At 43.2% G+C, this 19531-nt stretch overlaps 1 protein-coding gene across 2 annotated transcripts in view; it reads left to right on the top strand.

Annotated features, from left to right (window-relative positions):
* SLC22A23 (solute carrier family 22 member 23) overlaps nucleotides 1-19531 on the top strand; it is a 122109-nt gene that overhangs the window by 18932 nt on the left and 83646 nt on the right. The window contains exon 1 of one of the 2 annotated variants that reach the window (XM_073678705.1): nucleotides 7607-7625. The exons of the other annotated variant lie outside the window; for it this stretch is intronic. The gene's annotated coding sequence lies outside the window, so the exon portion shown is untranslated. Of the gene's footprint in view, nucleotides 1-7606; nucleotides 7626-19531 lie in introns of those variants that run through there. 2 annotated transcript variants of the gene reach the window in all.

The following is a 19531-nucleotide window of genomic DNA, read 5'->3' as shown; positions in this document are numbered from 1 at the left end:
TATAAAAATGAACTCCCTGCATTTTTCCCAAACCCTTTAACTTTAATCTTTTTCTTTGACTGTTACGATCTGTAACAAAAGCATACTTTTTAGAAATATTTGCTTTTATACGCATTAGTTACTCTCAATAGATCTGATTAATACACAATTACTTTCTTCTATTGTGTGTTTGTTTCCTGTGGGATCAGATTTGCTTTTCCAAACCATCAGGGTTACATGATGAAATCAGTAGAGAAGCATGTACAACAGGCCAATTAATATGATCACATATGGCCGAGATGGGACAGCATAAATGACTGATGGCGGCCCGAGACGCTGACACTGGAGCGTTTTGGTAACACGAGCACCAGACAAGCGTTCATTTCCAGCCAGAATAGCTTACTTTTCTTTTTTTAAAGCACATTTACTGTTGTCTCAATTTGTAAGAATGGATCAACCTAAGGCAGAGGTTTAACAAGACTCTTGATCTTGGCATACTTTACTAGTGTATGCTAGGTTTGATGTAAGAACTGTGATCACAGAGGATGGGAAAGACCTTCTTTTGCTTTCTACTTATTAGAGAATCAGAATGAGTTTAAAAAAAAAATCGCAGCATGCCCCATCAGATTCTATTTTACAATCAAAAATGACCAATAAGTCGGTGCAAAGCAAAAAAAATAATCTGTTAAATGGATCACAAAAACAAGTAGTTTTGATCCATTGAACAGATCTGCGTTACATTGATGCATAAAAGCTGTAGAAACTCTCTATTCCTTTCAATGGGAGTTACGGAAATGAGAGCGTTCAACCACTTTCCGCTGTTCGGAGCTGGACGGGGTTATTCCCGCTCAGCCATGAAAGTATGAGATGGAAGTAAGACAAAGCTGATGGCTAAGAAGAGCGATGAAGGTATGTTTAGAAGTATGACTTCAATATAAACCACGGCAAACAAATAAAACCTACTAAGCACTATGCCATCGCCATTACTAACCACCTGCATATAATCTAGGTCTTTTATGGCCAATAAATAAGTGCAGCATTCGAATAAATGCTGGGTTAAGACATTGCTGTACCTAAAATAGCCACGCTCCTGCAAGGCCTTCAATTAAAGAGTTTTAGTGAAGGTCGGATGTATTAACTGTGATTCATCAGCTCTGCTTTGTTCACTCACTGCTTAGCAATATGGTTATTTGGGAGGAAAACCACAGAACTGCTTTTATGAGGTCTGTGGCGTCTATATATTCATATTGGGTTGACTGCTTTTAAACCACATCAATGGTTTGAGTTTAGTCAATTGCTGTTTCCTAATTCTGGATTTGGTTAGCCCTACTTTTTTGAAGTGTAAATCTTAGTTTCACATAACTTAGTTTACTGATCTTGAAGGGGTTGCCAACCATTAATGAGAACCTGTCACCAGGTCAAAAGAAGCCTTTTTAGTTCTTATTTTATTCCCACTTCTCCCCTGAGGATTCAGTTTCTTCATAGTTCTGTTTTTTTCTAAAGCCACCATGGGCCTTTTTTATTTACCAAGGGGTCAGTGCTCACCGGATTATCTGGAGGCTTGTCTTTAGGCTCCTCGGCATTATTATTCTGTGATGTTCGCTCTATTTTAAAGAACCTAATAAGAAGGACCCAGTTATACCCAGTTTGATGATCTGAGAAGTCTGGATCGAAGTGGTCTTCATGAAATATTTTTTGTCCAAAAGCCATACCTTCAACTTGGAAACAATGTTCAGAGACTAAACTGGGCACGAAAACCTAGAAGCTGGGGTGCAGAAAAATTGCTGCAGGTGCGCCGAACTGATAAGTTAAAATTTTAAAGATTTGGTTCTAAAAGAAGGCAGTTTTGTTCCTTGAAGGGTACAATAATGTGTCTACAGGCAACAGTGAGCCATGTTGGAGGTTAAATGCAAGATTGGGGCTGCTTTCAGCAAATAGAGTTGGCAGTTTGGCAAGGATTAATGGTGCCCTCACTTTTAAGAAATACAGGCAGATACTTATCCATCATGCAATACCATCTGATTGGCTCCAAATTTATTCTACAATTGTATGGCTGCCCCAAATATACAGCCAAAGCTATTAAGAGCGATCTTCAGCGTAAAGAAGAACAAAGCATCCTGGAAGTGATGATCTGGCTCCCATAGATACATGAAGAGACCAGATTTGTGAGAGTCTTACATCTGCAGAAGATCTGTGGTTAGATCTCCAAGATGTTTGGAGCAACCTCCTTACCAAGTTCCTTCAAAAGTATTTGACTTCAAAACCGCACCAATTATTCTAGGCTTGCAAAACGTATTTGATTTTAGATTTCTCTTTATTTTTATCAGTTAACAAAATGTAAAGTGAATTAAGTAAACTATTAACACTTCTATTTTCAAAGCATTCTTACTTTGTAGCATTTTTTCTAAACCTACCCAAAAATACTTTGAAAATCCAACCTGGAACTATGTGTCTCGGCACCTTCTCCCCACTTCAATCACTTTGACTGACAGGTCAATGCACACAGGGAGAGACCTGTCAATCTAGTGGGGTGGGGAAAAACCTCTGGGCACCTTACTTGGTCTAGTTAGCCGAAACACACAGTTCCTGGCTGATTTTTCAAAGTATGCTTTCTGTGAAATTCTGCAGTATTTCATAGTAAACACTTCTGCTATAACGCTGCCAGACTTTAATGCATGTGGCCATGGTTCCAGTAGCATTATTCCAATGACTGGTTCTCTTTAAATATCTCATCCATGTAATCATAATAAAACTAACAGTTTAGGCAAAGTGCTTGTGGATGTGCATGCTCAGTAACTCTACAGCCAACTTTCTCCAAAGTGATCCTCTTTTTACTGCAAAGCAGAGAACAAAAAAGATCTTTCTGCCTTGTGGCAGAGCATCAGTAGTATTATGACAGCAAAGCTGAGAAGACTTGTCTACCAGGGAAAAGACTTTTTTAGGTGCCAGACGAGGAAGGAGATTGCTTCTGTCCAAATTCTGCCCCCCAGATTTTTGCTTTTTAATCTGAGAGCACCATGATGTGTGTGGGCAGGGACCCTGATTTTAGAGATGTCATTTACTGGTCTGCTATTGTACTTTCAATAAAATCACTATTTTTAAGAGAGATTATCACTAAAGGATTAGTTGCCTTGTGCCATGTAGTCATTCTGCTCTGCGTAACCCCTCCCTCACCACTGATGAGCAGCTTTCTGACTATGTAGACAGCTGCCATTCAGTGGTGTGGCGGGGTTACACAGAGCTCAACATTCAGAGAACTGCTAGATCTGCAGCAGATAAAAGTGATTTTATCAAAATGCCACCAAGCAGATCAGTAAGTGACACATCACTGGAATCAGGGTTTTTGTCCCCACATTATTCTGTGCTCAGATTACATAGCAAATGCCTGGTGACAGATTCCCTTTCACATCCATATGGTGGAAAAACTGTTTTTATTTTTTTAAGAAACCCTGATAATAATGGTAATGATGCTGATGCAACATAAACCAGAAAAAGATCTTTGAAAACAGACCAAATTATACTAGGGCTGCATTTTTACCGTATTACCATGCTGGATAAAAATTTGGTTTCTAAATCTTTCAGGGTTTTGGCATTAAAATGGTTTGAGAGAACACATTTTAAAGGGAATCTGTCTTCAGAAAATAACCTATTGTTTTATGTTAAATGTTTCCACCCGAGCCAGCAAGCACTTGCAGTAAGGTCAATTACACGTGTCTGTTCTAGTCGTCATCTTATTATGGGAAAGCTGAAGACAGATTACTGGAACTCCTGAATTCAGCTCAGATTTGCCGTATGTGACTTTCAAGTAATCATCTCCATAAAGGAACACCCGGAGCATACACCTCATGACTTCACCTACATGTCCTGCCAGCGTATCTTGCCAATGAGGACTAGTAATCCGTGATTTCGGTTTTTTTGGATTGCTATAAATGCTGAGTCAGACCCTCATATGCCGGGTCAACGAAAACTACAGTCTTACCGGTATTTCTTGTTTATTCTGTTGTGTATTCACTGGCCGTAAGAACTAGATGAAACCTATAATTTTTTTTTTAGAAATGAGGATTAGGTCTTAGTCATCAGAAGAACTGAAAACCCCTTTTGTTATAGCTCATTTACCTATCCCCATCTACATGCACTTGTATTGCTCCTTCTGTTGTTGCCTTCCAGATACAGTATATGGAGACTTATTGGTTACTTTCGGCAGCCGCTGCTCGGCATTTACAGCTATAGTTGGTTACAGAGTTTCTCTGTAATATTGGCGGATAGGCTAGCCAACCATTTACAGCAAGCAGAAATGTTCAATATGCCATTGAAACTGGATGACATTTTATGCAAGAAAAATAACACATTTTGTGCAGTTAGGTTTTTTTTTCATTGATATCGGAGAGGCATGTTTGCAAACTTCATTGTAAGGACACCAATATGACCAAACAAGTTAAAAGAAACATCAACAGGACAATACTTAAAAAACCACAATGTTAAAAAAGGGGAGGTGGGGGAGCATAAACCCCATGAACCATACATGGTCATGTATCAGTAATATAACGAGTAAATATATTCGTATATAAAGATAGGAATTATAATTGCCAAAAGTGAATGATCACTCTCTGAGGAGTGATCATGATAAACATCAAAGCCACAAATGTGGATGATTAAAAAATAAGTCAAAAGAAATTACTGACCCGGATTCATAGTGGAGATGCCACCGCCCCACACTCCAACGCGCGTTTCACACAAGCTTCCTCAGGGAGTGATCATTCACTTTTGGCAATTATAATTCCTATCGTTAAATACTTGTCCTTCTGTGCACTTCATATATGAATATATTTACTCATTATATTGCTGCTACATGACCATGTATAGTTCATGCTTCTCTGCCTTCTATTTTATAGTCCTGTTGATGTTTCTTTTATCTTCTTTTGTCATATTGATGTCCTTACAATAAAGTAAATAGTCTGTTAATCCTTTCGGGGTTATCTATTGATTATTCAGAGCAGTTCTTTTGGTTATATAGTTGATTGTTTGCTTGAATTAGTGCTTCAGTGCACTTTTATGTTTGTGATTAGGGTTATATTACTTCTACTATACGTATCATGATTGCAAACTTGCCAAGTTCTGCTGGTAGGGTCCAGGTGAGGAGAGGTGTAAATCCTGTACATGCTATTTACTGGGAATTGTGTACAACAGCCATACAGAAAAGGGAAGAGCACACGCCATGCTAGTGATGCCAATATATCAAACCACTTGAATTTGGTATATTGGCCCACATTTATAAAGCATATTATATCAGCTTTTGACATAACTTATGTCTCAAAAATTTGCAAATAGTCCCCAAATTTTTGTTTTTTTGTATCATGCTTGCCAATCATTGAAGAAGTGGACATGAAGTACAACAAAGGGATGTGGTGAACAACAGAACCATTGCACATATTGGCACAAATCTGTACCTGTTCATCTCAGATGTAGATTTAATTTTCTTACTTTAGGACAGGCTAAAATTGCAGCAAATTTATTAGATGGTGTGCACCTTTTAACAAATTTTGTGCAGTGATCGTTGATAAATCTGCCCCATCTATAGCTTAATTTTGATAGTTTGCACTGTTTACTATGTTCACTTCCATTATATCATAAGCCAAAAATTTATTTTATTTTTTTATGAATAACATTGTAGGTATCCTAGCGAATGTGTACAGGTTACTCATAAAACCCTCAGCATAGTATATATAATATATACAGTACAGACCAAAAGTTTGGACACACCTCATGTAAAGATATTTCTGTATTTTCATGACTATGAAAATTGTACATTCACACTGAAGGCATCAAAACTATGAATTAACACATGTGGAATTATATACTTAACAAAAAAGTGTGAAACAACTGAAAATATGTCTTATATTCTAGGTTCTTCAAAGTAGCCACCTTTTGCTTTGATGACTGCTTTGCACACTCTTGGCATTCTCTTGATGCGCTTCAAGAGGTAGTCACCGGAAATGGTTTTCCAACAATCTTGAAGGAGTTCCCAGAGATGTTTAGCACTTGTTGGCCCTTTTGCCTTCACTCGGCGGTCCATGTCACCCCAAACCATCTCGATTGGGTTCAGGTCTGGTGACTGTGGAGGCCAGGTCATCTGGTGTAGCACCCCATCACTCTTTTTCTTGGTCAAATAGCCGTTACACAGCCTGGAGGTGTGTTTGGGGTCATTGCCTGTGGAAAAATAAATGATGGTCCAACTAAACGCAAACCGGAAGGAATAGCATGCTGCTGCAAGATGCTGTGGCAGCCATGCTGGTTCAGTATGCCTTCAATTTTGAATAAATCCCCAACAGTGTCACCAGCAAAGCACCCCCACACCATCACACCTCCTCCTACCATGCTTCACGGTGGGAACCAGGCATGTAGAGTCCATCCATTCACCTTTTCTGCGTCGCACAAAGACACGGTGGTTGGAACCAAAGATCTCAAATTTGGACTCATCAGACCAAAGCACAGATTTCCACTGGTCTAATGTCCATTCCTTGTGTTCTTTAGCCCAAACAAGTCTCTTCTGCTTGTTGCCTGTCCTTAGCAGTGGTTTCCTGGCAGCTATTTTACCATGAAGGCCTGCTGCACAAAGTCTCCTCTTAACAGTTGTTGAAGAGATGTGTCTGCTGTTAGAACTTTGTGTGGCATTGACCTGGTCTCTAATCTGAGCTGCTGGTGACTCGGATAAACTTATCCTCAGAAGCAGAGGTGACTCTTGGTCTTCCTTTCCTGGGGCAGTCCTCATGTGAGCCAGTTTCTTTGTAGCGCCTGATGGTTTTTGCAACTGCACTTGGAGACACTTTCAAAGTTTGCCCAATTTTTCGGACTGACTGACCTTCATTTCTTAACGTAATGATGGCCACTCGTTTTTCTTTACTTAGCTGCTTTTTTCTGGTCATAATACAAATTCTAACAGTCTATTCAGTAGGACTATCAGCTGTGTATCCACCAGACTTCTGCACAACACAACTGATGGTCCCAACCCCATTTATAAGGCAAGAAATCCCACTTATTAAACCTGACAGGGCACACCTGTGAAGTGAAAACCATTTCCGGTGACTACCTCTTGAAGCTCATCAAGAGAATGCCAAGAGTGTGCAAAGCAGTCATCAAAGCAAAAGGTGGCTACTTTGAAGAACCTAGAATATAAGACATATTTTCAGTTGTTTCACACTTTTTTGTTAAGTATATAATTCCCCATGTGTTAATTCATAGTTTTGATGCCTTCAGTGTGAATGTACAATGTTCATAGTCATGAAAATACAGAAAATTTTTTAAATGATTAGGTGTGTCCAAACTTTTGGTCTGTACTGTCCATATGAGTCAGACTAGTAAATGAAGGAATATCCTCTAAGGCTATAGTGTCAGTGGAATGTCCCCGCAGCCCTTTGTGTGCGCATTGGTCTCTTTTCAGTGTTTCTCACACACAGCCTTGGGAGAAATTAATATGCATGTCATATATATATTATATATATGACGTTAGGAGGATCCGTCCTTGAGCATACACGCTGTATGTCGGGTAATTCTTTTTGTTAATCCTTCTTGCCTAGCAAGCCTAGGAACAGAGCGCTTCCATGATCACGGGAGGTTTAACTCTTCAGGTGTAGAAGCCGATCTATGTGGTAAGGAATGTTATATTCCAGGAAATTCTTCTTCAAATAAGCAATAAAGTGCATCGGATGCAACTCATTCTGTGTAAGGATAGCTGAAGATTTGGCTTGCTTTTACAGTTTTATTTCCCATTTCTGACTTTTTCATCTCGTATGGAAATGATCTGTTAATAAATTGTGAAGTGGTTACTCTGTGAAAGCGTGCAGCCTTTCATAAGACGCAGCCCGTTTATAGAAGGATTTTATGTTTAGAAAGTGTTCAGCCGGGCATTTAATGAGAAACAGAGCTCACCACTGAGAAAAAGAATGTTCCTGTAATTATGTCGCAGCTCGCTGGGATTGGGTGAAGGCCCTCGAAATGAGGCAGTCTACATGGCTTATCATGCCTGGACCATTTTGTAGAGACAGTGTAAGGTATGGGTTCCTGCTGAAAAAATGTGACAAAACATTTTAGATAATGAGATTTAGTCCCAGTCCTGCTATGCAGTTAAAGGGAATTTGTCATGTCCCCAAACGCTATTAGCCTCCAGATATGGTATTAATCTGATGGTTAAATGGGTTTTCCACTACTCGTCAACCCCTTCTCAATCCCTTTGCCCCCCCCCCCCCCCCAGTAAAATAATGTCAATTAATTCTGGAGGAGAGGAGACTGAGGCCAGCACAGCCTCAGGGATCGCTTGACACAACAATGTCATGTGAGCCCAGTGACAGCCAGTCATGACACCACTGGAATGGCGCCGGCACCAAAGGTAAATATCAGGGCGCAGTCAGATGGTCGTATTACTTGTGATGGTATAGCATTGCATCCCATCGCAATCCTCGGACTGGCCATCAGCTTTCCTGACCTGAGCATGACCGTTGCATAAAAACACATGCTGTCACACTAAGATCAGGAGAGCCAATGGCCAGTCTGAGGATTGCGATCCTCGCGCTAGTAATACGGCTGTCTGACTGCACCCTTATTGTTTTACTAAGTGGGAAACATAGGGATTGAGAAGAGGTAGTGGACAGCCTCTTTATTAAGGTTTCTGTCTGGCTGCTTTACTGAAGTCCAGTTACCAGGAGGAATTTAACTTCATTTCTTCTGGGAGCCGCCAGCTTTCGGTCACAGAGGTGTGTCCGGAGCTGCTACATCATCGATGACTACACAGTGAGTGGTGGCTGTGACATGTCCTTGGTACTTTGATGGACAACTCGCTCTGTAGCGCATCTGTGCAGAGCAAGCTCTTATAGTGCTGGGAAGTGCTTACCGCCACTGTTCACAATGTTGTGAGCTGTGGCTATAGCCGCTCTGAGTACGCCTAAAGATAGTGGCTACTGAGAGCAATAAATGTTATTTTCTACCAGTAACCGCGCTGGACAGCACTGTAATGCTATTAATCTGCAGGTTAATAACATTTGGCTACATGACAGGTTCCCTTTTAAAGAGGATCTGTCCTCTCTTGTTTTAGCAAATACTTGAATTCCCCATAAATGCAAACAATCCTGGACAATCTTTTCTACTTTATGCCACCCCTCTGTTATTGGCCTTGGAAATGTGTGAATGAGTTAACAGCTGGGCATTGTCAGTAGGATGTGACAGTCTGACACTGTCAGGAATGTTCCACGTTAGAAACTTGGACAATATGACGATTGCAGCAAAACATTGCTCATTATTCACCTTTACACATGTGGCTACAATACAAAAGCAAACTGTCTGCTGCTGCAATGCAAAACCAAACAAGCATGAGCATTGATTCAGCAGCTCTATGGGGATGCTAAGATTTATATAAGCATGTCATATTTTTATTTTAAATTTGCTTTGCTGCTATATTTGCTATACTTAAGGTTCGGTTTGAGGTTCTTAGTGCACATTTTGATCAACTTGTGTGAGCCCACTTGCCAGACAAGATCCCGTTGTTCAGGTGCGTTTGCATACCAGACAGTGTACCTGTACAAGAAGACTTGCCGTCTAAATCAGCAGAACTACTGAGCTCCATGATTGGCTGCAGCGGTCACTGTAGTCGTGAATTCAGCACTGCAGCAAATGCACAGACGCTGGAGTAGTGGCAGAAAGCAGGTACTGGATCCAAGAAGATCTGTGTTTGGTGTTTTACAACTATACTATTGTTTGGGTACCACGTTTGTGAAAGTGGAAAATCCTTTTATTCTACCAGTGCTGTTCTCTTGCATGGTATTATAGCTCCTATAGGATAAGAAACCCTTGGGGCGCCATACTACTTATTCTTGATAAATATTGATCATGCAAAACAATGAGTAGGCAAATTGCTCCAAGGGCAATTTCTATCTTTTTACATTTAGTTTTACAAATCCTCAATTAATGGCCTAAAGCTGAAAATAAACTGAAGAATTGAAGAACGATAAAAAATGTTGAGGAGCTGCAGTGAGTGGAATAAACAAGCAGCAGTATTGAACCACAAAGCCCCCCAAGGTGAAATGAATAGCCGCATGTTATGGTGGGTAACACAGAACTCTAGTTTTGGTGATTTATGATATTGTATGTGTATTTAAAATAGTAGTTAATAATGGGGAACAACATTTTAATCCTTTTGGAGGAGATTGTAATTATCCTACATATAGGTTGAACATTAAAACTATGTCATATAATAATAATAATAATAATAATTTTTATTTATATAGCGCCAACATATTCCGCAGCACTTTACAATTAAGCGGGGACATGTACAGACAATAAATTCAATACAAGGTAAGACAGTTTAAACCAGGGGTCTCAAGCACGCGGCCCTCGGCCTTCAGGCTGCTTCATGCGGCCCGCAGGCACCATAGACCCCGATCGCGGCCCGGTCCAGGAGCTACCGGCAGCTGCGCTTCAGTTCAGTGTATTGCCGCGCAGAGACCGACTCTCTGCACAGCAATACCATTGTCAGCCGCCGGCCTATCAGAGGCCAGCAGCTGACATCTGCGTCCCAGCGCAGCAGCGTATGACGTCACTGACATGCGCAGATGTCAGCTGCTGGCCTCTGATAGGCTGGCGGCTGCCACTGGTATTGCTGTGCAGAGAGCCGGTCTCTGCGCGGCAATACACTGAACTGAAGCGCAGCTGCCGGCAGTTCCTGGACCGGGCCACGATCGGGGTCTACGGTGCCTGCGGGCCACAGGTGCAGAAAGGACGCAGAGGGAACGGAGGACAAGTGAGAAGAATCTTTTTTTTTTTTCTCTTGTATGTGTAGAACGGCACAAGAGACAGTCCTTCAAGATGGGGACCAGGCTGGGGACAGTCCTTCAAGATGGGGACCAGGCTGGGGACAGTCCTTCAAGATGGGGACCAGGCTGGGGACAGTCCTTCAAGATGGGGACCAGGCTGGGGACAGTCCTTCAAGATGGGGACCAGGCTGGGGACAGTCCTTCAAGATGGGGACCAGGCTGGGGACAGTCCTTCAAGATGGGGACCAGGCTGGGGACAGTCCTTCAAGATGGGGACCAGGCTGGGGACAGTCCTTCAAGATGGGGACCAGGCTGGGGACAGTCCTTCAAGATGGGGACCAGGCTGGGGACAGTCCTTCAAGATGGGGACCAGGCTGGGGACAGTCCTTCAAGATGGGGACCAGGCTGGGGACAGTCCTTCAAGATGGGGACCAGGCTGGGGACAGTCCTTCAAGATGGGGACCAGGCTGGGGACAGTCCTTCAAGATGGGGACCAGGCTGGGGACAGTCCTTCAAGATGGGGACCAGGCTGGGGACAGTCCTTCAAGATGGGGACCAGGCTGGGGACAGTCCTTCAAGATGGGGACCAGGCTGGGGACAGTCCTTCAAGATGGGGACCAGGCTGGGGACAGTCCTTCAAGATGGGGACCAGGCTGGGGACAGTCCTTCAAGATGGGGACCAGGCTGGGGACAGTCCTTCAAGATGGGGACCAGGCTGGGGACAGTCCTTCAAGATGGGGACCAGGCTGGGGACAGTCCTTCAAGATGGGGACCAGGCTGGGGACAGTCCTTCAAGATGGGGACCAGGCTGGGGACAGTCCTTCAAGATGGGGACCAGGCTGGGGACAGTCCTTCAAGATGGGGACCAGGCTGGGGACAGTCCTTCAAGATGGGGACCAGGCTGGGGACAGTCCTTCAAGATGGGGACCAGGCTGGGGACAGTCCTTCAAGATGGGGACCAGGCTGGGGACAGTCCTTCAAGATGGGGACCAGGCTGGGGACAGTCCTTCAAGATGGGGACCAGGCTGGGGACAGTCCTTCAAGATGGGGACCAGGCTGGGGACAGTCCTTCAAGATGGGGACCAGGCTGGGGACAGTCCTTCAAGATGGGGACCAGGCTGGGGACAGTCCTTCAAGATGGGGACCAGGCTGGGGACAGTCCTTCAAGATGGGGACCAGGCTGGGGACAGTCCTTCAAGATGGGGACCAGGCTGGGGACAGTCCTTCAAGATGGGGACCAGGCTGGGGACAGTCCTTCAAGATGGGGACCAGGCTGGGGACAGTCCTTCAAGATGGGGACCAGGCTGGGGACAGTCCTTCAAGATGGGGACCAGGCTGGGGACAGTCCTTCAAGATGGGGACCAGGCTGGGGACATTACAACAATATGGGGCCCAGTATGGAATATTACGACAAGATGGGGACAAAGATGGGGGGGGGGGGACATTACAAGATGCAGACCAGGGTGGGGCACATTACTACAAGATTTTGGCAGAAAAACTTCAAAATAAAGCATGAAAAAATATTTTGCCTGTTTTATTATCGCCACATCCATAACGCCCTAAGCTATAAAAAATAAAACGGCAAAAATGTTCAAAAAGTGTATAGAAAAAAAAATGGTATCACTAAAAATGTCGCTTTGTCCTGCAAAGAATGCGGCCCCCCAAATTTTTTTCCGTGTGCGGCCCATATACCCAGCCGAGTTTGAGACCCCTGGTTTAAACAGTTACATCAGGAGTGAGGTCCCTGCTCTCAAGCTTACAATCTACAAGGAAAAGGGGGGACACAATAGGTGAAAAGTGCTTGTTATTTCAGGTCAGGCAATTATAATAAGTCGGGATTATCATATAAAGCTGTATGATCCGGTCATCAGTCTGTATGTTCAAGTGCAATAATAAAGTATCGAGTGCAGTTATCGTGTGCATGGAGGGTGTAGAGACCGATGAACAGTAGGGAGCAGATTCTGAATAGTATTTAGGAGGGAACAGGGGACAGTTAGTTTACTGGGTATTTGAGGTGGTAGGCTTGTTTAAAGAGATGGGTTTTTGAAGCGCGCTTGAAGACATCGGGGCTAGGCATCAGTCGGATCATCTGGGGTAGAGCATTCCAGAGAACTGGCGCAGCGCAAGAGAAGTCTTGGAGACGGAGGTGCGAGGTTCGGATTATGGGGAATGTTAGTCTTAGGTCATTTGTGGAACAGAGGGCACGTGTAGGATGATAGACTGAGATGAGAGAGGAGATATAAGGTGGTGCAGAACTGTGGAGAGCTTTGTGGGTGAGAGCAATGAGTTTATATTGGACCCTGTAGCGAATGGGTAACCAGTGTAATGACTGGCACAAGGTGGAGGCATCGGTGAAGCGGCTGGACAGAAATACGACCCTGGCTGCCACATTCAGGACGGATTGGAGAGGGGAAATTTTGGTAAGAGGGAGACCTATCAGAAGAGAGTTGCAGTAGTCCAGACGAGAGTGAATAAGAGCGACAGTAAGAGTTTTAGCAGTTTCAAAAGTGAGAAAAGATCGGATTCTGGAGATGTTTTTAAGATGCAGGTGACAAAAGCGAGTGAGTGATTGGATATAGGGAGTAAAAGAAAGGTTAGTGTCGAATATGACCGCAAGGCAGTGGGCGTGCTGCTTGGGAGTTATGGTTGAACCCTCCAAGGTAATTTCGATGTTAGATAGAGTTAGGTTAGTAGAGGGGGGAAACGCAAGAAGTTCAGTTTTGGAGAGATTCAGTTTAAGATAGAGGGAGGACATGATGTTAGAGACAGCAGACAAACAATCCTTGGTATTTTGTATTAGGGTAGGGGTGATGTCAGGGGAAGAAGTGTATAATTGGGTGTCGTCAGCATAGAGATGATACTGGAACCCAAATCTGCTGATTGTTTGTCCAATAGGGGCAGTGTATAGAGAAAAGAGGAGGGGGCCTAGGACTCAGCCCTGCGGAACCCCGATAGTAAGGGGATGAGGAGGGGAAGAGGAGCCGGCAAAAGATAGTGAAGGAGCGGTCAGAGAGGTAGGAGGAGAACCAGGAGAGAACGGTTTCCTTGAGGCCTATAGAGCGGAGCATAGTGAGGAGGAGCTGGTGATCCACAGTGTCAAATGCTGCAGAGCGATCCAGGAGAATGAGCAGGGAGCAGTGACCTTTGGATTTGGCTGTTAGTAGATCATTATAGACTTTAGTGAGGGCAGTTTCAGTGGAGTATAAGGAGCGGAAACCAAATTGTAGAGGGTCGAGGAGAGAGTTATCTGAGAGATAGCGGATTAGACGGGAGTGGACCAAGCGTTCCAGGAGTTTAGAGATGAAAGGAAGGTTAGAGACAGGTCTGTAGTTAGTAGTGCAGTTCTGGGCCAGGGATGGCTTTTTAAGTAAAGGGGTTATGATGACCTGTTTAAATGAGGAGGGAAAGATACCTGAAGAAAGAGAGAGGTTAAATATTTTAGTCAGGTGAGTGGTGACCACCAGTGAGAGGGACTGCAGGAGATGTGAAGGAATGGGGTCACTGTTGCAGGTTGTAGGCCGAGAAAAAGCAAGGAGCTGTGTAACTTCTTCTGTAACAGGCTCAAAGATGGCAAGTGAGCTTGAAGTGCGGCAGGAAAGGGGATCCAGGCACTGAGGAGATTGGGCTGAGATGTCCTTTTGGATGTGGTTGATTTTTTAAAAGAAATAAGTGGCCAGATCCTCCCTGCTGAGGTTGGTGGTGGGGGCTTTAGGTTTCAGGAGGGAGTTTAAGGTTTCGAAAAGTTGTTTTGGATTGTTGGACATTGAAGTGATGAGGGTGGTGAAGTAGGATTGTTTGGCCAGATGAAGGGCAGCGTTATAGGTTTTGAGCATGAATTTATAGTGGATGAAATCCTCTGCTAAAAGAGATTTTCTCCACTGATGCCCAGCACACCTTGAGCAACGTTGAAGAAAACGTGTTTGCATCGTGTGCCAGGGCTGCCGTTGTCTGTGTCGGGTCTTTCTGCTTGTAGAAGGAGCTGCTTCATCAAGGGCGCTCTTCAGTGTATTATTGTAGTGTGACAATGCTATGTCTGGACAGGAGAAGGAGGAAATGGGGGGCTAAAGATGTGTGGAGATTGTCCATAAGCTGCTGGGTATTAATGGTACGTGTATTCCTATAAGTATGGTAAGTGGGGGTGTCCCGGGTGAGGAGACAATTCTTGACAGAGAAGGAAAGAAGGTTGTGGTCCGAGAGCGGGAGAGGGGAGTTGGTAAAGTCATCCAGCGAGCAGAGACTGGAAAAAAACAGGTCCAGAGTATTCCCGTCTTCATGGGTAGGAGAATTAGTAAACTGTGAGAGACGGAACGAAGAGGTTAGAGAAAGTAGATGAGAGGCAGATTGGGAGAGGGGATCATCGATGGGGATGTCACAGGATAGAAAGTGAGGAAGCCAGGTGGGTGGCAAAGTGATCCAAGAACTGGTGGGAGGAGCTAGAGGGCGATACACAACCGCCACTCGCAGGGAGAAGGGTTTTTAAGAGTCTGATGGTGTGGACTTCAAAGGAAGGAAACATAAGTGAGGGAACTGGGGGGATGACCTGGAAAGCACATTGTGAGGAAAGGAGCAGACAAACACCTCCACCCTGTCTGTTGCCAGGTCTGGCGGTATGTGAGAATTTCAGCCCACCAAACAAGAGAGCAGCAGCAGCGGTGGTGTCTGGCTGCTGAATCCAGGTTTCTGTGATAGCCAGAAGGTTAGAGAGGAAAAAATCGTGGATATAAGTTAGTTTGTTACACACAGACCGTGCGTTCCAGAGAGCACAATGGAAATCGATAGGAGAGGGCATGCACTGAACGTTAATAAGATTAGCAGGGTTTCTATATGCAGCTGGAGGAGAGTAATGTATGCTAGTGGAGGGGGGCCCAGGGTTGGAGGAGATGTCGCCTGCGACTAGTAAAAGGAGAAAGAGCAGGTGGTGCAATGATTTGTATGAACGTTTTGAGTGCTGTGTGGAGGTAGAGGATGGTTTGCAGTGGGTGAGGAATGTCAGTAGAGCCTCAGAGTTATACATGGGAGAGGGGAGAAGGGAGGGGTGGATATGGAGAGAGTGCACAGAATGTGTTAAAGGGCGGGCGAGTTGTGAGAAAGCAGAAGTGATAACAAATAAAAAGCAGATTGATAAGACTAATGCATAATGCAGTATGACTGACCGAGAAGCATGTTTGTATGAATATCTTATGCACCTTACCTGTCTCCTGCCCTGTCCAACTGCCATTGTATAACTGCACTTTTAACTATTGCACTTAAAATCTATTGCACGTGTGACCCAGCACGCGTGCTATCCCGAGCCAGAGAGCCAGAGCTGAATATATCTACTAGAATCCAGCACCAGTTGGTCATACTGAGTCAATTAGCACAAGGCCAGAGCAGGCAATATTATGCAGGGTAAACACCCAATATTAACCCTGGAACGCATACCTGGGGCCTAGCAGGCCCGCCCTGTTAATTGTTTTCTATTTTCTGCAAGATTACTTTAGTTAGAATTTTGAAACTCTAGGTATTCCTCAGAAATATAGTTGTTTGTCATTTCCAGTTGTTCATTTATTTTTATGTTACAGGCATTTTCGGTATAACAACTCTTTTTTGAAAATACCCATTTTTATGGTCATGCGTTCTAGGGTTAAACAAAGAGGCCATAAAACAGTGAAATAGAAAGCTTTGAACACTAAAATAGAAACAGGAAAAAAAAAATAAAAAATCTTAGAAGATTCCCTATTCCAGTATCTGGCTCATTCTCTTGGTGGTGTTATGGAGTTTTACTGTAGATAAAAACTATTCAGAAAATATATACAATTGATACGTTTTAGTTTGGTCATTTCCTTTTGAATGATGTAGTAATATCAATCACCACTTTGTTTCTGTAATATACATTGTAATGGCCTGGATTGGAGATTAACTTTATCCGGTCAGTTTAATCCATTAGATGACAAATTTTGCCCATTTGCACACTTAGGGGTCAATTCTACATGGTGCATATGCCATGGAAAATCTGGACAGAAAACTTGCATATTACCGTCACACCACTGTGTATGAGATTTTAAGGAATCTTGTGCACAAATGAATCATAATCAAGGGGCAGTGATAGTCAGTGTGAATGACAGCAGTGCCATTCCCTGATGACAGTTCGTTTCAGGGCAATGATAGAAGCTGTGGGGCAGCACTGCTATCACTCACACTGCTTCTATCACCGCACCCCCATGACAATTTGTTTCAGGAAAAAGTGTGGAAGAGAAGCAGAGACTGTGGTGGCTGTGAGTGAATGTGCGGGTGGCGGGGACATAACCTGTAGTTTCTTCATCACCCCCCTGACACAGGATTTCATCAATGGACAGTGGTGACCGAAGCTGTGCTTAGTGACAGCCCCAGAGGAGTTTGGCCCCATGACATCCTGTTTCAGTGGGGGTGGCAAAAGCTGCAGAGAAGTGAGTGGACTCCTGTTGTGCCATCTGTGGAGGTTGATCATGGATGATGATTTGCATTATCATATTGCACATGGATAATATTGTACCAGGATAAAGATATACGATCATTGCAGTTCATGAAGATGCACTAGTCTAATCAAGAATTCACAAATTTATTACACTTTGCGGTTAAGTAAAAAAACTAATTTCTTTGTATATTTTTTCTTCTTTTGCTTTTAGAATTACAGATATTTATTTCTAGCGTTAGTGATCCTTTTAGTAAATCCCAGTGGTGTAGTTATAACTAAAACAAATACAAGTAGTGTATATATTTTAGTTTTTCTCAGATTTTTATTTTGTGTCAAACCAACTTTGCGTTTGTGATATTACCCAGTTTGTTTCTTTACTTACACACATGTAGAATGCCACAAGGGAATTCTCTGAGAATAATTGCTTTCGCAGTCTTACTTTATAGGGGAGTACACTGCCTTATTCTGGCTGCATGGTATTGTTACTATTCACTGCCAAATATGATCCCAAAATGTCATGCACGCTGCAGAAATACGTGCGGAAAAAGGTCCATGCGTTGTTTACATCTACGCAACATACCCATACTTTGTAATGGAGTTAGAATCAGCAGGGAGGAAAAAGAAAAGGGTTTGGCTTTTGTGGTTTTACTCTGTGTCCAGTCTTCTGCTCTACCTAGAACTCTCAAAGATATTGACCTCTTTGTATTGCAAAGAGTTTGTTAAGCAGATTTATTATTTAAAATTCTTAAAAGGAGCCTGTCGTTTAATTTAGCCCCCTAAACTTCTCAAAACCAAAGAAATGAGCCGGAGCATAAATTGGCTTATGTGCAATGTGTAAGAGTACGTTCACACTGAAGCCTTTTCACAGACAAAACCTAAGAAAAAAAACCTAAGTGAGCATATACCCTATAGTAAATAGTACATGTAAATAAGAGTACTTGACTAACACTGTTTTTATCAAAAAAGCATAAAAGCCATCCCACTGCGACAAGGTGTACCCAACCTGGATGGTCCTAATCCTGTCACTAGTAATACCTCACCGTGTCAACCGACCTCCAATATAGATGAGGGCCGAGCTGGACACAGGCCTGACTGTTCAGACATCTGCCCGGGGGGAACTATATAGATTAAATGCCTAACCCCAAAAGGGGAGCCACGCCACTGTGTGTACAAAGTACAAGAAACTACAGTAAAACTAAAGAAATGAGCCGGAGCATAAATTGGTATACATGCAATGTGGAAGAGCACGTTTACACTGTGGCCATTTCACAGACAAAATGCAAGAAAAAATAAAAATTGGCATATTCCCTGTAGTAAGTAAAAAAGTAAGTATGGCTTTAACACATTTTTGATCAAAATAGTGTTAACTAAGTACCCTATGTTATTTACATGTACTATTACGATTTGCTCATTTTGGGGTTTTTTTTGTTGGGTTTTCCCCTAAACTTCTCCCAGAACGTAGTCATTTAAATAGTATTCTTGACATGCTAACGAAGTGCTAAACTTCTCATCTGGCTGTGCTACAAAATGTTTACTGTGATATCACTGTCTATGATTATGACTTGCTTCCAGTCAAGTGAGAGATGCTGAATCCCAAAACTGTTATGCTTCAGAGGCTCTAATCATGTCCATCATGGTCTGATTGATGGGTCCAACAGTTTCTGATCTCACCCTGATATCTTGCGTAGGTGACTGCTGGCTATCAGGGCATGCACAGTGCAGCTGGGTATGAAGAGTACGATTCACCTCTGCTTCCAGAGCATTGCATAGGTATGCATTGCACCTATGAAGCTGGGAATGTACACACAGCGCATGTCCTTGGAGCTGGTATTCATCATGCCTGCGCAAGATTTGTAGAACGAATAGTGTGATGTCAGGAACTGACTGTTGTGGGATCCAGAATCTCCTACTTGACTGGAAGCAGGTTGAGATAGGCGGCACCAACAGGTTAAAAATGTTTTGTAGCATGCATGCAGGACCAGTTTAGCTTCTCATTAGCATGTAGGGCGTACTATTTAAATCAGTGTTTCTCAACTCCAATCCTAAAGGCTCTCCAACAGGTCAGGATCTGAGGGTATCCTATAGAAAGAACCTGTGGAAATTTGTGATGCCTTGGTAATGATTCCGTCACCTCTGCAATACTATGGATATCCTCAAAACATGACCAATTGTGGGGGCCGTGAGGACTGGAGAAATACAGAGACACTCACCCAGTGTTGCATTGAAAAGTAGTCTTTTATAAGGTTGGTCTTGTCAAGGACGATGGCCAGCATGCAAAATATATGGTGGAACTGTAAATCTATCACAATAAATCTGGTTT

This window comes from Phyllobates terribilis, unplaced genomic scaffold, assembly GCF_046119375.1.
Source record: "Phyllobates terribilis strain yellow unplaced genomic scaffold, ASM4611937v1 Scaffold_4__5_contigs__length_816908805, whole genome shotgun sequence".
In the NCBI taxonomy this organism is placed as follows: domain Eukaryota; kingdom Metazoa; phylum Chordata; class Amphibia; order Anura; family Dendrobatidae; genus Phyllobates; species Phyllobates terribilis.
This window is presented reverse-complemented; position numbering and strand designations above follow the sequence as displayed.